The sequence below is a fragment of the Bos indicus x Bos taurus genome, chromosome 7 (genome assembly GCF_003369695.1).
Source record: "Bos indicus x Bos taurus breed Angus x Brahman F1 hybrid chromosome 7, Bos_hybrid_MaternalHap_v2.0, whole genome shotgun sequence".
In the NCBI taxonomy this organism is placed as follows: Eukaryota; Metazoa; Chordata; class Mammalia; order Artiodactyla; family Bovidae; genus Bos; species Bos indicus x Bos taurus.
Window position 1 is genome coordinate 87458158 of NC_040082.1, and position 25790 is coordinate 87483947.

General features: G+C 38.0%; 1 protein-coding gene across 7 annotated transcripts in view; it reads left to right on the forward strand.

Annotated features, from left to right (window-relative positions):
• Positions 1-25790, forward strand: part of CDC42SE2 (CDC42 small effector 2) — a 119039-nt gene that overhangs the window by 10485 nt on the left and 82764 nt on the right. For 3 of the 7 annotated variants that reach the window (XR_003511900.1, XM_027547047.1, XM_027547050.1), the window contains one exon: positions 21178-21336. The exons of 1 other annotated variant lie outside the window; for it this stretch is intronic. The gene's annotated coding sequence lies outside the window, so the exon portion shown is untranslated. Of the gene's footprint in view, positions 1-13487; positions 13570-21177; positions 21337-25790 lie in introns of all 7 variants that reach the window. 3 more of the 7 variants (XM_027547048.1, XM_027547049.1, XM_027547051.1) reach the window with 2 other exon arrangements.

Sequence of the window (25790 nt, forward strand, 5' to 3'; positions counted from 1 at the left end):
TTAATGAAAGATACTGAATATATTTAAACTTCAACTTAACCTGCTATTTAGGTAGGAAATGAGAGTTCAAGAGTATATGCAAACTATTTCATTCTGATGAGACAAGATTTAAAAAAAATTTTTTTTCCTGAGTTACAGGTCTCATTTCCTATTGATTTAAAGAAATCCTTTTAAATAAATTATTGAGATAGGTGGCTTAGATACTCCTGAATGAGTAATTTTTTATGTGCAAGCATATATTCCTTATAAACCAATCTTAACTATTTAACTGTTTTTGTATAATATGTAGTAATTTCTGTCCTGATTGTCTTGTCTGACAGATTGTTCTGTGGCTAATAATACGGACTTAATTTTCATGATCATAGAGGTGTGGACATGTATGAATCTTTACAGATTTGTAGTATGCAAGTATAATTTAACTTGTTTATGCTTGTTACATACTTTAACTACTAAACAATAACATCTATAAATCAGGCTTGGTATTTTGTTTTTCTTTCACATTAAATAGGAAATTAAAATACAATTTATATGAACACATATGACTATTAGAATTTTTTAAAAACTTTCTTACCTTCTGTGTAACGTCATTTCAGATGACATGCTAGCAAATGTTTTCCTACAGTATTGAATTTGTCATTCTGTACTTTTAGTTCATATGTTAGTATTTCACATCTGAATTCATATGTTAGTATTTCACATGTGAAATAACCATCTTGGATTAATAAAATAATTATTTCTGAACTGATGGATAGTCTTAACCACTACTGCATTTATTTCAGCTATATTCATAGGTTAGGCCCATCATACTTACATTGCTTTAACTTCGTAACGTTCTACATAGATTGTGAAGTAACCAGAATGATTATATTGAGAAGGGTAATAAGATTAATAGGCTTTGACTTAAGTCTCATAAGGGATTGTTAAAATGATTCACTGAAGTATGCATTCATTCATTCTTTTAACATTCATCAAACTACTGTGTGAAAGTGCTTCCAGTCTACTCAGAGTAGAATACAAGCTGTAGTCATCCGGGAAATAAAACCCCGCTGTGTATGTGCTGCAGCCCTGCCGCCCTCTCAGGAGCATTTCATCTTTGCTCACTACGTGCCTGCCACGCTAACGCTTGTTTTCTTAAACATGTCCTGCTTGTTCTTTCCTTATTAAGGCTTTTACATGGGTTGTTTCCTCTGCCTAAAATAGTCTTCCCCCTATGGTTGGCCTCTTATCTTTAAGATCTCACTCAAATATCAACTCATTTCCTCACTGCTCAGTTTAAAATAGCCCGTGCCCCCCATCACTGTTTTACTTTCTTCATAGCATAAGTGGGAAACTGGATAATTCAGGCAGCAGCTTGTTTTAGAGAAGGAGAAGATTTTAGGAACCATGCTGCTGATCCTTTGATCAGAGCATTAGGTGGAACCAGGGGTGTGTTGGAGCTGGTGAGCTGATGGTGTGACTGTGTGCGTCTCTCCAGCTTCGTGTTCGGTGATGGTGTATTGACAGGCTACAGTGGAAAATGGGCAAAAGCTATAAACCAGGGCCTTTTCCCCCAGAGAGATGGTTGTTAAATATCAATCACTAGACCTCTTAGTGGGACCATATGAAATTGCTGTTTTTATAGATTAAAAAAAATGCTTGAATATTGGCAATTTCTTATGGTTTATCTTAGTGGAGTTACTTACTATGGTTGAAAGATACTTTCTTCATATGAGTTAATAAAATTACCTTTGTGCTTTACCTTGTGTGTCTTTTCAAAACTGCATTCCCTTCACTTCTGACAATTACTTCTAGATTGATTTAATATGTAAAAATTGGCTGTTTATATATTAATTGCTTAGCTGTTTACCTCGTTTTTAACTAGTTCTTTGCAAAAGCAGGCACAGGAGGTCTTGCATTTCTAAGGGTGTTGATGGGTCTGCTACTGAGTCTTAATTGAAAGGCATGCTTTTCCTGGTGAAGAAACCAGAGTTGGTTCAATTTGAGTTATAAATTGTTAGATAATTTTTTAAATTTGCTTTTCAGAATGATTTACACAAATATACGAACATTCAGTTTTTTCTGGCTTTTTCTTTTTTCCTTTATCATCCTGTAGGTATTTACTATCTCTAATTTATTTATTTTCTGCTCTTCTGTGATTTCTTTTACGAATCAGTGTCTAAATCAATGAAGTCATTTTGTCTTGTCTCTCAAGTGTTAGTAGTTTTCCCCTGTGGTCTTCCTTATCTATGGTCACCTGGGCATTCCAAGCCATTTTCCACCTTTACCCCCCAGTTGTAAAAACAGACATGAAGCTACATCTTTCTTATAGGCGCCATTTTCCTGTTTGAAGGAATTTATTGTTTAAAAACTGAACCTTGTTGACTGAGGCGATTTCAGTAACGTTTCTTGAGTAACAGTTGCATTATCTTAACTCTGAATATGTGGGTTTGAATTGGTGGTATTGAATAAAATGTGGCTCACAGGTTTCTTTAATTCACATTGTTCTGTCTTATGCACAAGCTTAAAAAAAATAACGTGTTTAATGCAGATAATCAGAATACACATAAAATCTAAAAAATAAAAGCACATCCATAATCCTTAAGATAACTGCTAAGATAACTGTTACTTAGTTAACATAACTACCTAAGATATCTACTAGTTATGTTTTGATGAATGTCCTTCCAGACAAATCAACAAATTGCTTTTTTCTACAAAAGCAAGATCTTAGTACATATACTATTCTATAATGTCGTACATTACCAAATAGTGTGATCTTTATAAAAGCATTACTTTTTATTATTTGTTTGAAAGGATCTTACAGAGTGGAAATTTTGTTGATACAGGGTAAAACTAAAGTTGTGATTGAAAACAATGGTGCTTATGGGGGAGAGTAGAATGTAGTAAGTTACCTCAAGACAAGAATTATTTCAGCATTAATTGTTTTCTTAAGAGCCCTCTTACCATTGCACAATAGCCTGATTGTATTATACCAGCTAAGGAAAACAGTACATGAGTCTATGTACAAAAGAATTATTTTAATAATAGCCCTAGTATAAAATAGGGGGCTGTACCTAAGTTCCTATTTTTTGGTTTGCCCCAAATCATATTGATACTTTAATACTAAGATATTTTAAAAGAAAAATGTGTTTTATTGAAGGACTTCATCTAATTTTATCAGATAATCCTACCCTTTTTAAGTGAAGAATGAATGAGTTCCTGGAAAATGAAAATGTTGGTATATGGATTCTTGTTTTACTGTTCAGGTTATTTTTTTGTTTCATGAATGTGAAAATCTTTGTGGGATTGTTACTGGTGTGTTGTATCCTTTGGATATCAGTCCTGATCTTGTCAGGTAGATGGTTTGGTCTTAAAGTAGCAGTTTTTAAAGCTAATGAAGAAAAAATAAATAAATAAAGCTAAGGAAGGGTCCTGTGAGAGTTGTATAATTCAAATGACTTTTCTGTTACCACAGTGGTATCCGTTACATAGGGTAGAGTAGGTGATTTCTTGGTTTGGTTTTGTTCTTCTCGACCTTGTCCTGTTCCGTGTTGTGTTACTGCTTGCTCACCAGGCCCTGAAGACTTTCTCTCTTTGGTAGCTAACATAGCCATTTCTGCTACTCCACATGGTGCTACTTCCTGGATAGTACATATATTGCTGAAAACATTTCTCATGTGGTAAAGGAGAATAAAAAGCAATGTAGTTGATGTGGCTTTTTCTGCTGAAAAAATTACGCATTCGTTGGCTAAAGTGAGGACTGGCAGTCAGTCCCTAAAAAACGGTTTTTCACTGAGTGATCACGTGTTTGTAAATGGATATGCAAGAACCTTTGCTTGTTGGTAGGTATTGTGAATCTTGATAAATTCAAGAAAAGTGTTTAGAATTATTCCATCTCGCTGTTTTAAAAATTGGTATTTTTAAAAAGTTCCATTTTACAGTGAATTTTTAAGCCTCCCATTTTTATATTTATTTTGTGACTAATGACTTTGTTTTTGTAAAAATGGTACACATACACTGAGGAAGCTTAGAAATAATTAGTCACGTTGTAACTGGCAGTACTCGTATTCAAAGTCTTGTCTGATAGTTTGGGAAAAGCTATAAAGTGGCACAAAGGATGTGGACTTTAGAATCAGGCACACCTCAGTTTGATTCATAACTCTGCCATATATTTTCAGTATGGCAGGATCTTACCCTTGGTGATTTTTGTGTTCTTTTTAGATTAAGTTAGGGTAGTAGGTTTGTTAGGATTAAATGAAGTACACAGTACTTCTACTTTGGCCTGTAGAAGGTGTTAATAGTTTTTTTCTTTTTTACTGCTCAGTATTATTTGAAAGTATCTCTGCAAGTCACTTTGGACAATTACCTTAAAAGTGATCTGTGTTCAGGAAAGTGGGAATATATGTCATCCAAGTGGACTCCATTGTAGTGCCACATCAGTCTGCCTATCTGAGGGGAAAGTGGTTATTGCAACTTTTTTAAAGAGTACTTTGACCTCATGGAAAACTTTAAAGGCTGAAGTAGAACTCAGGATGAGTTAATTATTGCTGGCCAGAATGGTAAGAAAGTAACTGATTTCTCTGTTTAGTGAGAAATAAAAATGTTTATGTGTAACAATTGCATACATAAAGATGTCTATATTAAAGGCTAACAACTAACCAGCTGACCCTTTGCAAAAGAAAAATATGACTGAAATAGGGAAGAAGTGTTCAACTTTAATAATAATCAATAGCCAGTCTCTTTTTTCATATTTAAGATTTAAGAAATGGTGCTTTTTCACCCCAGTACAGTGACGTAGATACTAAATGCCTTGCTAGAGAGAACATATAAACCTGTAGAACCCTTTTGAATACAGTTTGGCAAATATCATATTTGCTAGTCGTATTTCTGCCTCTAAGAGTAAACCCTCAGGAAGTAACCTTCCTTTAACGCCCTACCCTTTTTTTTTTTTTTTTTGGAAGGAGGATGTTAATGTCTTTTTTTGTAACAACTTTATTCAGATATTGTGATTTGTAGTAAATATTTATTTGGTCTTGGTCCCCTGTTGCTGGCACTGAGCTCCCAAAACTATTGGGATTTCGGAGAGTGAGGAGAGCGGGTAAGGTATCTTTTGTTATGTTAATGAATGACTTTGAAAGGCTTGTGGGGTTGGGGACTGGTTGCCAGGGAAACCGAGGGAGTGATTAGTGGAGGGTTGGAACTTTCAGTCCTACACCCCTCTGACCTGGAGAGGAAGGGGGTTGGAGGTTGAATCACCAGTGCCATGATTCAGTCAGTCAGTTTCCATGTGATGAAACTTCCGTAAAAATCTGAAAAGATGGGATTCGAAGAACTTCTAGGCTGGTGAACACGTGGAGGTGCTGAGTGCGTGGAGTCCTCAGAACATGGAAGCGCTGTGCCCCTTGCCCCGTGACTTGCCCAGTGTATCACAGGACTGTTCTTGAATTATACCTTTTTTTTTTTTTTTTTTTAATAAGCTGGTGGTCTAGTAAGTGAAATATTTCTCAGAATTCTGTGAGTGGATCTAGCAAATTAATCAAACCTTTGAGGAGTTTCGTGGGAAGCTCAGAAACACAGTGACAACCAGGGTTTATAATGTGACTTCTGAAGGGCAGGGGAGCGGTCTCAAAGGGCTGAGCCCTTATCTTACAGGATGTGATGCTATCTGTAGGTAGATACTGTCAGAATTGAGGTGAATTGTATGACCCCCAGTTGGTGTTGGAGAATTGCTTGACATTGGTGTTTTCTTCACATCGCAGTTGGTGTCAGAATTGTCATTTATAAATCATATTTCACCTTTTAAAAGTATATATGTAAGTTCTGTGCATGCATCACCACTATCTAATTTTGGAATATTTTGTCACTTCTAAAAGAAGCTAGCAGTCATTCCCCATTCCTCCCTTCCTCCCAGCCTGTGACAACCACTAGTCTGTTTTCTTTCTGGATTTACCTCGCGTGGACATTTTATGTAAGTGAGTTCATACAGTTTGTGGCCTGTTGTGCGTGGCTTTCTTCACGTAGCGTAATGTCTCAAGGTTCATCTCTGTTGTACCATTTATCAGCACTTCATTCTCTGACATGGCTGAATGTTATTTGTATGAATCTATACCACATTTTGTTAATCCATTCATCAGTTAATGGATATTTGGTTTGTTTCCACATTTGGGCTATTATGAATAATGGTGCTCTGAATATTTACTTCGAACTTTGTATGGATGTATGTTTTAATTTATCTTAGATATATACTTAGGAGTAGAAATGCTGGGTTATGTTGTAACTTGACGTTTAACATTCTGAGGTCCTACTGAACTTTTCCAAAGTGATTGTACCATTTGCATTTTTTATAACTGGCTTCCTTCATTTAGTGTTTGTTTTTCAGGGTTCAGCCATGTTTTAGTGTGTGTAAGTACTCACCCCTTTTTGTAGTGAATATTATTCCTTTGCATGGATCAACCATGTTTCTTTTATCCTGAAAAAAGCTTTCTATCCAGAAATGTTCAATGATGCATTATTTGTATTGAAGAAAATTGAAAATTACTTAAAAGTTTTAGTAAAGAGAAGTGGTTAAATTAGGTACACCTTATGGCCTATCTGTTTTGGAGAGTTTCAAGGGAAAGTCGTCGTCAGAGTGCTGTGGTAGGTACACGGCTGTACACGTACGACTATTCCGTGTCTATAGCTTTGGGGGATAGTGATAACCAAATTTTAAAACATTTCTATATTTTCACAATAGACAATAGTATATTTCTATACTTTTCATAGCATCTATTTCTTTATCAGAGTAAAAGAAACATTAGAAAAAAATGCCCATAGCTATAGCTGTGTATATTACTGATACAAATTTGTTCAGCCAAGAAAAGCAAGATCACTCACTGTTAGGAATGTTACTGTTTTGGGTTCATCCAGTAATTATCATATTATAGCATTTCAGACTACTGTTAAAAAAGAACTTTTGATTCTTCATAATTACCTCAGATTTTTAATTCATAACTGTAGCGTGGAATAATTCTAATTCCTGGGAATTTTATTTCTGAAATGGGGAGGAGGAGGATAAATATAGGCTATGCACTTATTTGTTTATTGGCCACGCTACTCAGCATACAGGAATCTTAGTTTCCCAACCAGGGATTGAGTCCGCGCCCCCTGCCTTGGAAGCCTGGAGTCTTAACTGCTGGACTGCCGGGGAAGTCCAGGCAGTGCATTTTTTAAAAAAATTTATTGGAGTGTAGTTAATTTACAATGTTGTGTTAGTTTCTGCTGTACCAGAGTGAATCAGGTTTTTTATGTGTACACACACACACACACACACACACACATATCCACTCTCTTTTAAAGATTTTTTCCCCACCTGTGTCATTAGGGAATATTGAGGAGAGTTCCTTGTGCTATGCAGTAGGTCCTTATTAGTTATCCATTTCACGTATAGCAGTGTGTATATGTCAGTACCAGTCTCCCACTTTATCCCTCCCACTGCTCTTTCCCTCTTGGTAACCAAATAACAAATACAAAAAACAAACACCTGTGACTGTTCCTATTGATATTTTGTAAATAAGTTCATTTGTACCATTTTTTAGCTCCCACACCCATGGTATTTGTCTTCCTCTGACTGACTTCTCTCAGTTTCACAGTCTCTAGGTCCATTCATGTTGTTGCAAATGGCATTATTTTGTTCTATTTTATGGCTGAGCAATATTCCACTGTATATATGTACTTCATCTTTATTTGTTTCTCTGTGACAGAATTTAGCTTGCGTCCGTATCCTGGCTGTTGTAAATAGTGCCCCAGGGAACATCGGGGTGCATATATCATTTCGAAGTTACGTTTTCTCTGGATATATGCCCGAGAGTGGGATTATATACAGTTCTATCTTAGTGTTCTGTGTTTCCTTTTTACTTTTTGCTCTTCTCCACAGCAGTTGTACCAGTTTACATTCTCATCACACCTTCTCCAGCATATTTTATTTGTAGATTTTTTGCTAGCCATTCTGATTGGTAAGAAATTATACTTTCATGTGCTTTTGGTTTGCATTTCTCTCACAATTAGTGATGTTGAACGTCTTTTTGTATGCTTTTTGGCCATCTGTATGTCTTTGGAGAAGTATCTGTTTAGATCTTCCACCCATTTTTTGATTGCACTGGTTTTTGTTTTTGTTTTTAATATTGAGCCGTGTGGGCTGTTTGTATATTTTGGAGATTAATCCCTTGTCAATTCCTCCATTTTCACCCATCCTCTGGGTTGTCTTTTCGTTTTATTTATGGTTTCCTTTGCTGTGCAAAGGCTATTAAGTTCAGTTAGGTACCCCCCCCCCCTTTTTTTTTTTTAATTTTCATGTCTCTTGGAGGTGGATCAGAAGAGATCTTGCTGCAATTTATGTCAAACAGTGCTCTGCCTTTGTCTCCGTCCAAGAGTTTTGTAGTATCCAACCTTAATTTCAGGTTTTGGTCCATTTTGAGTTTATTTTTGTGTATGGTGTTAGAGAGTACTCTACTTTTATTCTTTTACGTGTGGCTGTCCAGTTTTCCTAGCACTGCCTATAGAAGAGATTGTCTTTTCTGCATTATATATTCTTACTTCCTTTAACCATAGGTGCATACGTTTTTCTCTGAACTTTCTGTCCTTTTCCATTGATTTGTATTTCTGTTTTTGTGGCAGTACCACACTGTCTTGATTCCCGTAGCTTAATAGTGTAGTCTGAAGTCAGGGAACCTGACTCTTCAGCTGTTTTTCCCTCAAGATTGCTTTGGCTATTCATGGCCTTTTGTGTTTCCATACAAATTGTTAATTTTTTTATTCTAATTCTGTGAAAAATTAAGCAGTGCATATTTTGATTTTGAAATACCATATGTATCAGAGTTCATTGCAAAAAACAAACACTGCTTTCCGAAAATCATGACCTTGTGGGTTCTGCTTACTCATTTTCATGGAAAATGTTGCTATAAAACTTGTTAGTCCTCATTGTCAAACCAGCCAAAGTGGATATGTTTTCTTGTCAGAAATATCTACTTTTTCAGTTCTAATAAAAATGGCAGTTTCTGCATTGAACAACCACTGGATAATTACTTTCACTTGTGAATTCTAACACTGATTGATTAGGTAAGGAGTCTTGCCATTAATTGATTGATCAGGTAAGGAGTTTTTTGCCATGAGTTTCTTTCAGTATTTCTTGCTGTGCTTATATGAGACTCTTCCTTATCCTCCCAGTTATCCCTTTGGTGCCCTGGCAATTTCTTGGAAGCAAAGTTCCTTACTAAGCTTTATGACAAGTAAAAAGTATGACTGTCTTCTATAACGTGGGAGGGCTACTGTGACAAGGAAGGTGGAAAAAGAATGAATGATGCACATCAGTTTTAGTAAAGGGTACAGGAGGGAGGTGGAGATCTGGAGATTGATTTCCTTAAAGCTGTGCAGACCTGTGTACCTCCTGGAAAGCGTCACACCTGGCACTAGGTTGCAGGCCCTTGAGTTAGCGGAACAACATTATCTTCTGCTTTAATTGGTGGTGTGTGTTTAAGTAAATTATCTCATTTACTTTTAAATTTTGCCTTGAAAGCTTGGACAAATTTATAATTGACCTTTATGATGAGACAGAGTAGTTTTTACAGTGGTTCATGGAGCAATGAACATAGTAATCAGAACCTCATGGAAGAGATGCTAAAACATAAAAATTAGGAGAAGAAAAAAGGAAACTGGATCTCTACCTCACACTGGACAGCAGGATGAATTTTTGATTTTCCAGAGATGAGTATAAAAAAAGAAAACCTTAAACATATTAGAAGGGAATGTTTAGCATGAAAACTTTTGGGTGTTGGGAAAGCCTTCATAAGCAATCCAATACACTCCTTTTTCTCATCAAAAAAGTCTCAAGTTATTGTTATATGGCCATAATTGTTTTTTAAAATATGTGAATTATTTTTCAGAAATCCAATTTTCAGAATACATATAAGATCAAGATTGTCATTTACATCTAAGTTACCTTGCAGTTTCATATATCATGTTTCCCCTTCTGCTCTTAAGCATAAAGAACTTTTCAAAGTGCTGCTATTGTAATAAACATGACCCAATACCCATTAACCTTCCTAATGATTGCTTTGCTAGATTTAGGGGTTATTTGGCTCTTGGTTGCAGACATGGTTGGTTGTATTTGTGCAGAAATGTGTGGAATTAAAGTTGTTAGGAAACCAGTCAGCTGCATTCTCTTGAAATAAACTATTGGTTGCCAGTCTTCTTTCAAATGGAGATTTTCGTAGTAAATAATAATAATATATATACTTACAAAGTTGTATATTGAACAGTTGAACCTTTAGAGAGATTTTTATAGTACAAGCAGCAGGCTTGTCAGATTTTAATCTGAAAATGGGTAAGAATCTATTTTCCATTTGTTGTTATTTTTCTTTAAAGTCTCCCGCGCCCCCGCCCCCGCCACTTTCAGTTCTCAATGAACAATTTGTACTTTTAGTCCCTCGTGTCCTTCTCTGCAAGACAGTGATGCGATTTATCACATCTTCATTCCATATTAAGTCAGTTGGGGCAAATTAAATATGTTCTGACTTTCTCAAGATAAGTTGAGATTTCAGCCCCCTCTGCATTTACCAGAAATAATACCATACTGAGTCACTCTCTGAAAAAGCACAGCTGGTAGAAGAAATTGCATGTTAATGATATTGTCAGTGTAGGAGGGCCACTGCATATAGCGAAGCAGACTCAATTAAGCACCTGCTATTTGGGTTAATATTCTGAAGGAGCAGAAAACATTATGCTTGGTCAAGTAGGCTCAGTTAAGTTAAGTTAAGTAGGCTCAGTTAAGTTAAGTTAAGTCACAGGGTACATCAAATCTGAATCAAACTAAAATGTAACAATTTCATTTGACACAATGGAAAATTAATACAAGATAAAGAGGACAAGTTACTGATCAGTTTGGGAACTGTGACTTATTTTGCCTTGAAGGGAAGATGTACTTTTTAGTTATGTAGTGTTTTCTTTTTTTTTTGGTATATGTGCTCCCAAAGTGAGCACTGTGTTATCTTACGTGGGCTTAAATAAAAACATTCAGTTATTCAATAAACACTTAACTGCTTTAGCTGTGTGCGAGTCACTCAGGTATTAGGTGTTCAGCTGCAAACTAAAATAAAAATATGTATCTTCATAAGGCCCTACATTCTGGTTAGTGATGAAAATGAGTTATATTTAATACATACATTATATATAATGCATGTATAATGCCAAACAAAAATTAAAGCACTATGAGGAAAAAGGAAAGCATGGGAGCAAGATAAGGAGAGCCAGGCTAGGGAATAGGGAATGCCATTTTAAATAGGGCAGCAAAGAAGGGACTCAGTGGGAAGATAATAAAGAGATAGCCATGACAGGATCACTTGTGATTAATATTGGAAATAGTGGCGGCAATCTAGATATCCATCTCTATGACACTGGTTAAATGTGTTATGCATCTATATAGTGGAATACTCAGCAAATAATTTAAGTCCTACATATACAGAATGATCGGCACATTCATGAAGCAATAAAACCAAGGTGCAGAATAATGCACAGAATATGTTACCCTGATGTCTGTCAGGTTCATGATATATTTTTCTAAATGAATGGAATCTCAGAGGAAAGATACATAACCAATTAATGGTCATCTTGGGAATGAAGGGTGTTTTGTGGACAGGAGAATAAGGGTGAAACACGTTATGTCCCATTTTACTATGTATTTGTACCGTCTAGTCAAAATAAGTGATTAAGATGTAAAGTAAGTACGTGGAAAACTGTCCAAATAGAAGACAATGGAAACACACACACTTGTAAACCCTAGTGGCCCGGACAGCCCTCTCCTAGATGGTGAGTAAATGGGGTAGTGAATAGAAACGTGTGCTCACTTCTGTGATGAGCTGGAGACCGTGCTGACGGTGACTGTTGGAAAGGAAGGCCAAGTCCTGTTTTAGTTGGGTAATGAGTTACAGTGATTATGACTGTAACATTGAGATTTCTCTTGACTTTTTTCACTCTTCTAATCAAATGGAAGGTGTGTTTATTTCCTGGAGTTTCCACAGTGAAGTACCACAGAAGCTTGTTCTCTCGCCATTTTGGAGGCTGGAGGTCAAAAATGAAGGTGTCAGCTGGGCCCTGTTTTTCTTGAAACCTGTCGGAGAACCCTTCCTTGCCTTGCCCTAACCTCTGGTGGGTTGCTGGCAATCTTTGGTGTTCCCCAGGCTTGCAGTTGCATAATTCAGCCTCTGATGTCAGCGTGTGGTTTTTCTGTTAGTATGTCTTGTTTTCTTCACAAGGCCAGCTTCTCATAATGACACTGATCATACTGGATTTAGGGGCCCACCCTACTCCAGTATTACATCACTAACAACCCTGTTTCCAAATAAGGTCACATTCAGAGGTCCTGGGGGTTAGGACTTCAGCATATTTGAGGTGGGGGGGGGGAGCGAGCTTAGACAGAGAATGGGACAAAATCCAACCCATAGCAGTCTTTCCCAGGGTAGGTTGCCTCCACGTACAGCCTTTCTTATATGCAGAAGTGTTTTGGAAAGTTGTACAGAGAGATAATGTTTTACAGTTTATTTTACTCTTACTGTAAAGTTGTTCTCATGGAGAGAAATAAAAAAATCTCATCATGCTTAAGAGTGCAACATATTTATTGAAGCTGATGTTTTAATGAAAATAAATTTTTTCTCCTATTTGGTAAAAGAGTATGGAGATTATAAGTAGTAATGAGTTAAACATGACAGTGAGTTACTAGTTTAGACATTTTATGTGCTTTTTTTTTTAAGTCATACCATGAGGATAAATACCTTATATTCTTTTTTGTGTTTTTATTCTCACTCATGCAAAAATAGCTTCCTTTTCAGAAAGGACAAACACCCTCTCCCCCGTTCTTAGTAGTTTTTCTTGTGCCCATAGCCATTACACTTGTGTGAAACATTAGGAAACCTTTTAAAATTCTCCCTTGCCTTTTTGCTCTTTCCCATGTATAAATCAGAAACCAAATATTTGTTAGCCTCCAAAATCTTTTTAAAAGTTAGTATGTCCCAAATAAGCCTTTTTAGATGCTGTTTTACCCTTGGAGAAATGTGTTGTATATAAACAAATTGACAAATTGGCATTGAGGGGTGTCTCTCTTTTTTCACAGAGTCGAAAGAGAAAGGAGACTCTCCTTTCTTTCATTGTAATTGAATTTTCCTTTAAAAAGTTCATTAATGAAGAAAAACAATATAGTTATTTTTATGATTAATAATTCCTCTGATTTTTTTTTTATGAAACAGGCAGTTAAATCTCACATCTTAGAAAGTTATTCTTATTTGGGCGGGCTAAGTAATGTACTTTAAATTCAGTTGCTACCTAGTCATGTTTTAAATATTTTATGAATTTAGGTGTCTTAAAATCTTGAGGATTCGTTTGGTCTTTAGATATCGTCTAGTCTGACATTCTTTCAAATGTAGGAATATTTTTAGTGTCCCTGATCTATAAAACTTCTAGTGACTGTGAATTCACTACTTTTCTAGACAACCCAGTATCTTTTGGAGGCCTCTCTGAAACTTGTACGTTAATGGCTCTTGATCCATCTTCTTTGACAATCAACCCACAGTAAGTCTTTTTTTCTCTCTTCACATGCTGTATACTAAGACCCACGATTATTTGAAGGCTGTCATATCTTTCCCTGTGCTTTTTGCTAGGCTAACTCTCTTATGTGGCATAGTTTTCAGACTCTTTGCCATCCTGCTTTCTCTTCTCTGGATGCATTCTAGTTTAGTAATGTCTCTGAAGATGTGGCACCCAAAACAGGATGGCATATTCCCAAACTTCTATATCTGAAATTCTGGGCCTAAGTAACACCTCCCTCCCTGGAGGTACAGCCAGAATTGATAAATTCTGCAGAGTAAGTGTCCACATGATACATGGGAAGAGTGCCCATCATAGGTTTAGAGGGTTGGAGAAGCCTTCCTAAAGGAAGTGATGGCCATGTCAATTTCTGAAGAGTATGTCCTGCAGAGGTAGTAAGTAAGTATGATGCTCCAGAAGCAAGAGAGTGAGCGAGCCTAGTGTTTTTGAGAAGCAAAAAGAAATTGAGAATGGTTGAATGCACAGTTATGAAGTGAAGAGGCAGTAAATGAGGTTGAAGACAAAAATGGGGACCAAATCATAAAGGCCCTTGGAAATCATATTAAGGAACTGAACTGTTCTTAAGGATAATGGTGAATCATTAAAGGGTGTATTAAGGTAGGAAAAAAACACAATCAGACATTGATTTTAGAAGGATTGTTCTAGCTGAAATGGGAATGAATTGGAGGGACTGAGACAGGCAACCAGGAGATCAGTTTGCAATTATTATGAACTTTTTAGACATAGTGGTGGTACCCAGACCTTGACTAGTGGTTTTGGGGTTGAGAAGAAACAGGTTAGAAAAATAGTTGAGAGAATATGGTTACTTGGCTATGGAGGGAGAGAATGAAGGGCAGGAGGCAAGGATAATAAATACCCTTGTTTTTGGTGTGGGGAACTGGGTAGATGGGGGAGCTGAATAGGAATGCAGTAGAGGACTGGCGGGGAGGAAGTAGAGTTCAGTGAAGCTAGAGGCAGAGGTGAAGTGCTGTACGCAGCTGGGTATGTGAGCTGCAGGGCTCTGGGCTGGAGATAGGACTTGCATCAGTATCTAAATAGTAGTTGAACTCAGGAGTGACTGAAATGACCAGGGGAGCGTTGGTAGCATGAAAGAAGGAGGGCACTTGCCAGAGCCCTCAAGAACTGTTGTCTAGTATTTGAGCTGCAGCCTTTGGTGTCTTTGGATTATTTGGGAACCCGCAAAGGAGGAAATCCAGACTTGTGACATGCTTATTTCGTAGAAACCCACCTAAATTTTTTGATTTGTGGAAAGAAAATGGTCCTCAAATGATCTTCCCTACTCACCTGTCACAGTAACTGAAATTCATGTTATTAAACATTCTCTTGGAAAAGGCAATGGCACCCCACTCCAGTACTCTTGCCTGGAAAATCCCATGGATGGAGGAGCCTGGTGGGCTGCAGTCCATGGGGTCTAGAAGAGTCGGACACGACTGAGCGACTTCACTTTCACTTTTCACTTGCCTGCATTGGAGAAGGAAATGGCAACCCACTCCAGTGTTCTTGCCTGGAGAATCCCAGGGACGGGGGAGCCTGGTGGGCTGCCATCTATGGGGTCGCACAGAGTCGGACACGACTGAAGTGACTTAGCAGCAGTAGCAGCAGCAGCAAACATTCTTTACTTTGGATTAAGGTATCATCTCTCTAGGAGTTAAAATGCATATATCCCTAAAGAGTGCTAAAGTTTTAATACTTTGGTGGTGTTTTTAGGTTCCTAGGTTTGTTTGTTTTTTTTTTTAATTAAAAAAATTTTTTTTTGGCCATACAGCTTGGCATGTGGGTTCTTAACTTCCCTGACCAGGGATTGAACCCCCACCCCTGCAGTGGAAGCACAGAGTATTAACCACTGGATTGCCAGGGAAATCCCAGGTCCCTAAGTTTGAATCTGGAATTCAGATCAGAAGAACAGATAGGAATTTCAAAAAGATTGGTTTTGGAAAGTGTGACCTTGCTGAGGTGTATGAGAGGGAGCGGGACTTGAAGCACTGAGGTCACCAGTCACTCGGATAAGGAGATGAGAGCCTGAGTAAGTGAGTGTGTGTGTGTATGTGTATGTGTGTGGAAAGCGGATGGTGCTTTGAATAGCAAAGGGCTAATAAAAAGAATGATGCTAAAGCTGAAACTCCAGTACTTTAGCCACCTCATGCAAAGAATTGACTCATTGGAAAAGACTCTGATGCTGGGAGGGATTGGGGGCAGGAGAAGGGGATGACAGAGGATGAGTTGGCTGGATAGCATCACCGACTCGATGGACATGAGTTTGGGTAAACTCCGGGAGTTGGTGATGGACAGGGAGGCCTGGTGTGCTGCAATTCATGGGGTCGCAAAGAGTTGGACACGACTGAGTGACTGAACTGAATATAAAGAGATGAGAGCCAGAGATTGTGTGTGTGAGTGTGTGAGTGTGTGTGTGTGTGTGTTTGGAAAGTGGATGGTGCTTTGAATACCAAAGAGCTAATGCCCCTAAAAAGGGAATAAGGGCATATTAAGAGGATGAAGATCTAGATAGAGGGAAAATGTTGAAAGTATTTTAGTTACATGTTAGGGTGATCATATAATGTATCATCTAAACTGGTACGTACTGAGGTAGTTTATCATCTTAAACTGGGACATACTGTGATAGAAAGGGGAGTGGCTTTTAATAATTACTTTGTGAAAACCTGTGCAAACTGGGACGATCTAAGCAAATAAGGACTGGATGATTAGTAATGCTCTAGTTGTAATGTGCCTATACAGTATATACATATTATATATATGGGCCTGTATACAATAATAGCATAATGAGATAGTATCAGTTTGGAGCTACCGTGTGCCAAGTGTATAAACACTTGATACGTGTTATTTCATTCTTACAAGAATTCTCTGAAGTGGCCTTGTCTTCATTTATAGTTGATGGAACTTTCTCATGAAACTAAAATATTTTGCTGCAGTTCTCTATGGCAGTCAAAAATTGAAAATAATGAAATGGCTTAATACTAACCATAAACAAAAACAGGTAAACTCTTATTAAACACTGTGTCATACTGCAGTTGCTGCGAATCTGTACATGTATTTTAAAATGTCCTGTGACTTGCTAGGAAAATTACTCTTGTAATGTTGTATCATGTGTTAAACTCCATTCCCCTCTGATGTCCACATTCCTGAGGGCTTACTTTGTGCCAGACCGTGTTTCAAGCACTTTACATGTATTAACCTAATTGAGACTGCAAAATTGCCTTATGAATTATAGCCTGTTTTACAGTTTAGCAAAGTGAGGCATGGTGAATAACTTGCCGGAAGTCAACACATCTAATAAGTGGCAAAGCCAGAATTCAAACTTTGACAGTTTGACTCAGTTTGACTCAGGATCTATTTTCTTTCTTATTGAAGTGTAGTTGATTTACAATGTTGTGCTGATTTCTGCTGTGCTGATTTCTCTGTGGTTCAGTTACACACATATACGTTTTCATATTCTTTTCCATTATGACTTACACAGGACATTGAATATAGTTCCGTGTGCTGTACAGTCGGACCTCATTGTTTATTCTATATATGATAGTTGGTGTCTGCTGATTCGAACTCCCAGTCCTTCCCTCTCCCATCCCTCCTGCCTCTTGGTAACCACTAGGCTGTTCTCTGTAACTGAGTCTGTCTGTTTCTTTGATATGTTCACGTGTATTTTAGATTCCCCATGTAAGTGCTATCATTTGGTATTTGTGTTTCTGTGACTTCCTTTGCTCAGTATGATGGTCTCTGGGTCCATCCACGTTGCTGCATATGACATCTTGTTCCTTTTTGTGGCTAGGTAGTATTCCATTGTATACACATACCACATCGTCTTTATCTGCTTGCCTGTCAGTGGACGTTAGACTGTTTCAGTGTCTTGGCTGCTGGGAGTAGTGCTGCTGTGAACACGGGTCTGGATGCACGCTCAGGAATGGGATTGCTGGATCATATGGTAGTTCTGCTTCTAGTTTTTCAAGGAACCTCTGTACTGGTTTTCACAGTGACTGCACTTATTTACATTTCTACCAAAAGTGTAGAAAGGTTCCCTCTTCTCAGCACCCTTGCCAACATCTTTTAATGGTAGAATTTCTAACGATGGCCATTCTGACTGGTGTGAGGTGATATCTCATTGTAATTTGGGTTGCATTTCTCTAATGATCAGCAGTGTTGAGCATCTTTCCCAGTGCCTGTTGGCCATCTGTATGTCTTTGGAGAAATGTCTGTTTAGACCTGTCCTTCTTTTCTTGAGTTGTTTGTTTCTTTTGTTGTTGAGTTGTATGAGCTGTTTATATATTTTGGAAATTAAGCCCTCAACCATCGCATCATTTGCAAGTATTTTCTCCCAGTTTGTAGATTGTCTTTTTGTTTTGTTTATGCTGTGCAAAAGCTTATAAGCTTGATTAGGTCCCGCTTATTTAGTTTGCTTTTATTTCTATTGCCTTGGGAGACTGACCTAAGAGAATATTGGTATGATTTATGTCAGAGAATGTTTTCCCTCTCTTCTCTTCTAGAAGTTTTTGGTGTCTCATATTTAAGTTTTTAAGTCATTTTGAGTTTTTTTTTATGTTCAGTGTGAGGATGTGTTCTAACTTAGTTGATTTACATGCATTAGATATTATACTTTTGAAAGAGTTATTTTCTGAAGAGAGAAAAGATTGTGGCCATAAATTTTTCTTTCTTTTTTAGTCTTTCTAAAAAAAATGTAAAGTTTCCTATTGGAGTGTAGTTGATTAACAATGTTGTGTTAGTTTCAGGTGTACCTGTGGCCATGATTTTCAAACTTAATGCATTAAAAGGGTTCTATTTTTCATATTAATCAGTCTTGCTACCAATGACTAACTTGTGATGAATTACTTTATCTTAAAATTAATTACATATATTGAAAGTATGCCATTTGGTTAATTTATATATATGTACACACACACACACACACACACACACACACACACACACACACACACACTCTATGAAACTGTCACCACACTCAATGTAATAAAAATATCTCCAGCAAAAGCTGTTTGTAGGCCTTTCCTCTTCTCTTGGCCACATACCCTGCCTGTTCCCAGGCAGTCAGCCGAACTGCTTTCTATCTCTTGTGGTTCTGGAATTTTATATAAATGGATTCTATACAGTATACTCTTGGCTTCTCAGCATAATAATTTTGAGATCCATTCATGTGAATGAATGTATAATATTTTTTACTGCAAGTGGTATTACATTGAATGGCTTTATATTTTGTTTATTTACTCATCTGTTGGTGGAAAGATGAGTTGTTTCTAGTTTTTGGCACTTAAAAATAAAGCTGCTTTGTAGACGTACACTTTAATTTTTCTTAGATAAATACCTAGGAATGTAATGGCTGGGGTATAGAGTAAGTGAACAAATGTTCTATAGAAAAGAATTGATTTTTGAGTATTGATTTTGTATCCCGTAACCTTGCTAAACTCATTCCATTAGTTCTAGTCATCTTTCTGATTTCTTAATTATTCAAATTAAGCATAATGACCCAGTTAATTGTCAGCTTAGCTTAGCTTCCCTGGTGGCTCAGATGGTAGTGTCTGCCTGCAGTGCGGGGACCTGGGTTCAATCCCTGGTTTGGGAAGATCCTCTGGAGAAGGAAATGGCAACCCGCTCCAGGACTCTTGCCTGGAAAATTCCATGGACGGAGGAGCCTGGTAGGCTACAGTCCATAGGGTCGCAGAGTCAGACACGACTGAGTGACTTTGCTTCACTATAAGCTTATAAAATGTAATGTGTCACTTTGATATGTAGCATCCCCAGTATTTTCTTTTTATAAAATACTAAATATTCTTTATTATATGGGACCTTGAAAGTTCAGTTCAGTCGCTCAGTTGTGTCCGACTCTTTGAGGCCCCATGAATTGCAGCACGCCAGGCCTCCCTGTCCATCACCAACTCCCGGAGTTCACTCAGACTCATGTCCATTGAGTTGGTGATGCCATCCAGCCATCTCATCCTCTGTCGTCCCCTTCTCCTCCTGCCCCCAATCCCTCCCAGCATCAGAGTCTTTTCCAGTGAGTCAACTCTTCGCATGAGGTGTCCAAAGTCCTGGAGTTTCAGCTTTAGCATCATTCCTTCCAAAGAAATCCCAGGGCTAATCTCCTTTAGAATGGACTGCTTGGATCTCCTTGCAGTCCAAGGGACTCTCAAGAGTCTTCTCCAACACCACAGTTCAAAAGCATCAATTCTTCGGCACTTCACAGTCCAACTCTCACATCCATACATGACCACAGGAAAAACCATAGCCTTGACTAGATGGACCTTTGTTGGCAAAATAATGTCTCTGTTTTTCAATATGCTCTTTAGGTTGGTCATAACTTTCCTTCCAAGGAGTAAGAAATTTCAAGCTATCATTATTTAAATAGTTGAATTTATAGGCAGTTTGAAGAAGGTAATTGATTCTGAGGGAGGAATTGCTGTTTGTTTTTATGGTTTTTATGAGACTCTTAGAATCTGTTCAGACTATGTATCTAGAGAATCAACCACTTCAATGATTTTGGGAGGATGAGGGAGAGTATATGATAAAGACTTGGAGGTTTGAGTCTGGAACCGAAACTGCAAGGATTCCAGGCCAGTTTACTGAAATGAGAAAGACTGTCAGACAGCAGTGGATTTACCAGTTCAGTCTGGACATGTTAGATTTTAGACCTGTTGTTTGTTGACTCTTTTAAGTGCTTATATGCTTATCTGGAGGACTATAAATGAAGAAATACATACTTTAGGTTAAAAATAGACCTGAGGTCACATAAATAGTTACTTGCAGAATTAGATCTCAAACCTAGCGACCTCTGATTCCCGAGCCAACGTGGTTTTTCTTGTGCTGTATTGTATCCACAAGGCAGAAAAACAGATTTGTCTTTGATAGTAATAAATATTTCCCATGAGCTATTATAAATACATAGCAGAGTTTGCAAGTTCAGATGCCAGCAGACTTCAGACAGATAACTGTGAGCTGGATTATGATAGAAGAGAGTGATGACATGTATGGAGAACTGCAAAACCCATGTCCCATCTGAAAGATTAGCTGCTGATCAGCTCCAGCAGATTATTACCAGGTGGGAAAGTGGGCCCAGTATTGCCAGATCTTCTGGCCTTTTTTCTTTTTTCCTCCAAGAGAGGTCAGATAATTTGATTTTTATGTGAAGTCGTCTAATTTATGAATGTCGGCAGCTCTCTTTTAGCACCCTGTGTAAGCCAGCCTGTGTGCCGCCACCAAACACAAATGTGTATTGGATTCCACCCGGCACACAAGAGTTGCACCTGGTATATTGTGGACACTACAATAAATTTACATGATGGGAAAGGGTGGTAACTGTAATAACTACATTACACCCTTTGAAGTATAAGTTGCTTAGTTTGAACATTGGACTTAGTGAATCTGGTGTTTAAATTCGGTTTTCTTGTGGATCAGTTAATCATAGGTGGGTGGGGGAGGAAGGAATTGCTTGACTTAGTGAATCTGGTGTTTAAATTCGGTTTTCTTGTGGATCAGTTAATCATAGGTGGGTGGGGGAGGAAGGAATTGCTCTCGGCAGCTTTTTGCCTCCTAATTGCATGCTTTCATTTGCAGATAGGACCAGCTGTGAGTGTGTGGATTTTTGAGTAAAACCTCGAACCCAAATGAGCAGAAACCATCAAGGAACAACACTGACAGTGAGTCTGCAGTCATCTGTATGCGTAATACGGAATGTTCTCAACCCAGAGATAGCTCTTTTGAAAGGAGTGAGTGGTGAGTCTGACTATCCCCACTGGTGATTAATCTAAATCCTTCCCATAAAGAGAGGACTACTCCTCCTGCATGCTTAGCATTTACCAACTGTCGAATAGTAAGCTAATTTTTGTGTTACAGAAAATGACTCCAGCATGGTTTAAGAGAATTCTTTACCGATTTTTCGGAGAAGGCAATGGCACCCCACTCCAGTAACTCTTGCCTGGAGAATCCCATGGACGGAGGAGTCTAGTGGGCTGCAGTCCATGGGGTCGTGAAGAGTCAGACACGACTGAGCGACTTCACTTTCACTTTTCACTTTCATGCGTTGGAGAAGGAAATGGCAACCCACTCCAGTGTTCTTGCCTGGAGAATCCCAGGGACCGCAGAGCCTGGTGAGCTGCCGTCTATGGGGTCGCACAGAGTCGGACACGACTGATGCGACTTAGCAGCAGCAACAGTGTGTTTAATGTATGTTTGCAATTCGACTTTCTTCTTCAGTTAGACACATCCCTTCCTTTGCCTATGTATTTTCTGTCATTTTTTTTTTCCACCAGTCCATATCATACCATCTTCCAAGGCTTGTCTTCCTTGATCTGTTTAGCCATCTTTAAAGAGATGGTCGTCATAGTTACAGCATCCAGTCTAATCTTCTTTATGTAGGTCTCATTGCCGTTGGAAGTGATTGTTCCAAAGGACTGGGCATGAGATCCAGTTTTGGCCAATGGGAAATAAAAGGAAAGTCAGAGAGAAGCTATTGGGAAAGGTTTTCTTGCTTTTGAGAAAAAGGAAAAGAAGTGGTCCCTCCTCCAGAGCTTGTTTTATTTGAATGTGACCTCTGAAACTGTTGTAGCTCTTGTGCTACCAGCCTGAAGGGTTATTCCCTTACCTAAAGAAGGGCAGAGGTAAGAGAATTACAGAGAAGTAGAACTGGGCCTGGGGAAGGAAATAGCAACCCACTCCAGTGTTCTTGCCTGGAGAATCCCATGGATGGAGGAGCCTGGTAGGCTGCAGTCCATGGGGTCGCGCAGAGTTGGACACGACTGAAGCGACTTAGCAGCAGCAGCAGCAGAACTGGGCCACATTCACTGTTCCTTCACATTCACTAGTCTTCACGGTAGATTCATTTATTATGTGACACAGTACACTGTCTTACTGTTTAAGCAGTTTTGCTCTTAGATTTTCTGTTACTTGCTGTGGAAATCATCCCAGTTCATTGACTCCCCTCTTTCTTTTTACCCACTGGCATTTATACTTCATTATGTTCTGAACTGTCTAGTAATGTTTGTGTGTATTGCCTTCGTAGCACATTATAAGCTTTGTGATGTCAAGGACTGTGTTTATGTCCCTGATGTGTGTGACACATTTATGTCTTCTTAAAAAAGTCATCATTGTACATTTAACTGAGCTAAATTATTTGAACAGTAGAGAATTTGGAACATCAGTTCATAGATTTAAATCATTATGTTCTTTTTATGCACGTTTCTTTAACCACGCTGCTTTTCTCTAGTGAAGTTTGGCTTCTGATTTAAGATGACTTGTGTGTAACACATTTTCAGGTAGTTAGTTCTACTCAATTTGCTGTTTGTTTTTATTCAACTTTGCCATGAAAATCAGCTGCTCTCTTGTATGTTTGAAAATTGGCTTTTAATCCCATAGGTTTTGCTATCTTCTCTGTCAGTATAGATGGAATCGTTTACATTCTGTTTTCTCTGCTAATTATAGGAATGAGAAATAGTAAGAACGTCATAAATGAGGAATAATTTGCGTTTGGCTTTGCAATGCACATTGACAAAAAGACTTCCTGACGTGTGCATCTCTGTTCTGTTCTTAGGACCTGGTTTTGTGTACAGAGATTGAGGAAGGAGGGTTGATGATGATCTAGTGTCTTTGAGGAGCCTTGAGTCACAGGATGGAGTATTTAGCTGATTCTATTTTAAATTTATTATATTTTTAAATTTTCTGGCTGCTTCTGGTGGCAGGCAGGATCTCAGTTCCCCAACCAGGGAACAAATGTGTGCCTCCTGCAGTTGAAGTGGAATTTTAACCACTGGACCCAGGGAAGCCCCAAGATGATTCTATTTTAAAACTTGTTAAAACCACCTTTCCTCCTCCTCTAACTCAAGATATCCATGTAGTTGTTTTCTTTAGATTCTGCTATTATAATCTTGAAAAAGTGAAATAAGAAACTTGTTTTCTTCCTGAAAATCTAGTTTTGTTTTCAGCTTTGTTAAGGAATATCATAAACCTTTGTTGTAATCTGCTAATACATTCTGAATCCTTCAAAATGATTTATATTCAGGGAAGAATTTACTTTTTTATTGTTGTTCTGTGATTAAATGGGGGATAATAACTTTTTAAGAAGATAGGGAAAGTTGAATAATGTGCTTGAACCATTATTTTTAATTCAGCAATGTCATTATTCAGCAGAATAAGTTCAGATCACCAAGGTACTTTATTTCATGTAGGAATGAAACGTGTTCTAACCTCTGGCAGTCATGGCAGACATATGATCTAAATCAATCAGAATGATCTTCGGCATTTGCTAGAAATACTGGGATCAAGATACTTTTTTTCCTGCTGAATTTCAGCCCGGCAACTATCTTCCAACCATAAAAGGAAAGTCAGTTGAGTAAGAAGCCAACAGGGAAGGAGGAGATAGAGCAGAAACACACCCTGATCACCTTTGTTGAGATGCTGAAGCAGTTCTTCCCTAAAGATGGTATAAGTGAAGTTGCTCAGTCATGTCTGGCTCTTTGTGACCCCGTGGACTGTAGCCTACGAGGCTCCTCAGTCCATGGAATTTTCCAGGCAAGAGTACTGGAGAGGGTGGCCATTTCCATTTCCAGATGGTATTCCTAGACTTCATTCAGTTACATGAGCCAATAAGTCCCAAAGCGTCATAGCATCAGTTCAGTTCAGTTCAGTTTGGACTCTTTGTGACCCTGTTGACTGCAACATGCCAGGCTTCCCTGACCATCATCAACTCCTGGCGCTTGCTCAAACTCATGTCCATGGAGTCAGTGATGCCATCCAACCATCTCATCCTCTGTTGTCCCCTGCTTCTCCTGCCTTCAGTCTTTCCCAGCATCAGGGTCTTTTCCAGTGAGTCAGTTCTTCGCATCAGGTAGCCAAAGTATTGGAACATATACAACAATGCATATACATCTTTATTATAACCTTTTCTATATCATATAATGATAACTCAAAGGACTTGCTAAGACTTGAATTGTGAATTAGGCAAGTCTCTGATACAGGTGTGCAAGGTGGCAGATAGTGCAGTCCTTTTTTTGATTTTTTTCAGGTGTTAAGTACAAGAGTTAAGGTAGTAAACAAATATGTAATCTGTACCATTGCTGGTGGAGCTTAATGTGACAGAAAGAGGCTGACAGTATCGGAACAACCCTCCTGATGAGTAGGTTCCTAACTGTGGTTTGGTCCTAGAGGAAAAGGAGTAGCCATCATCCATACTGATTTAGCTCTTTGGGGGAGACGCCTGCTGAACCCTTGACTCCTCTGGAACTGTAAAACAGTTGTGCAGAACCAGGGTTTTGGTTGACTTTTTTAAAAGGTAGTATGTTGTTATTGGTTTTTTTCGTAAGAAGACATGAGAATCTTACAGGACAATCCTTTATTCCAAATCTTGGGGCCAGATATAGTTTGAAATTTTGTGCTTTTTTAGATTTCAGAAAGGTTCGTGTATGTTTAATGTAATACCTCTTTTGTTTATGGAAGGGACACGTAGCTTTCTATTATTGATAATACAAATAATGTCTTTCATTAAATGACAGGCTTGGTGTACTTTTCAGCATTACCTTAACTGTTTGATAAATTACATTCATTTTAACACTTGAGAAAATTGAAGGCATTAGGTGACTTCAGCTAGGAAGTAGTAGAGTTGAGATTTCAACTCATATCTGCTTAACTCTGAGGTCTGTGTCCTTAACCACAGCTCTACTGCCTCTTTAGTGTGTTATTACAGCTTAAATTTATGTATTGCTAACATTAGGAAGATTACTACTTTTTGATAAATTTCATCCATTAATTAAATTCACTTAGAATTTCTGAGAGTGCAATCCTTATTTGTAACGAAACATAATTTGCTTTATCCTTTCCAGATTTTATATCTTTCGTGGTTTGCTTACCAGCTGCATTGGCTGGAACTCATAGAACATTGTGATTACAATGAGCATCTTGTCTTGTTCATTAATCTAATGCCTCTGATGTTTCACAAAACATTACATTAATTGGAACGTCTACAGTGTTCACCACTGAGCATGAAGCCAGCCTTTCGGTTTTCTTTATAAATGAAATGTTAAAGAGATCAATTTACTTCCATTTTATTAAGAATTTTTAAAAATTCTGTTTTAACATCTGTAAGGGCCATATTTCAAAGTGTTAATTGTTGCCATGTCATAATTGCTCAAAATTAAAAGTTCAGTTATTTCTATCTACTTACCCTGTGTTTCCATTTT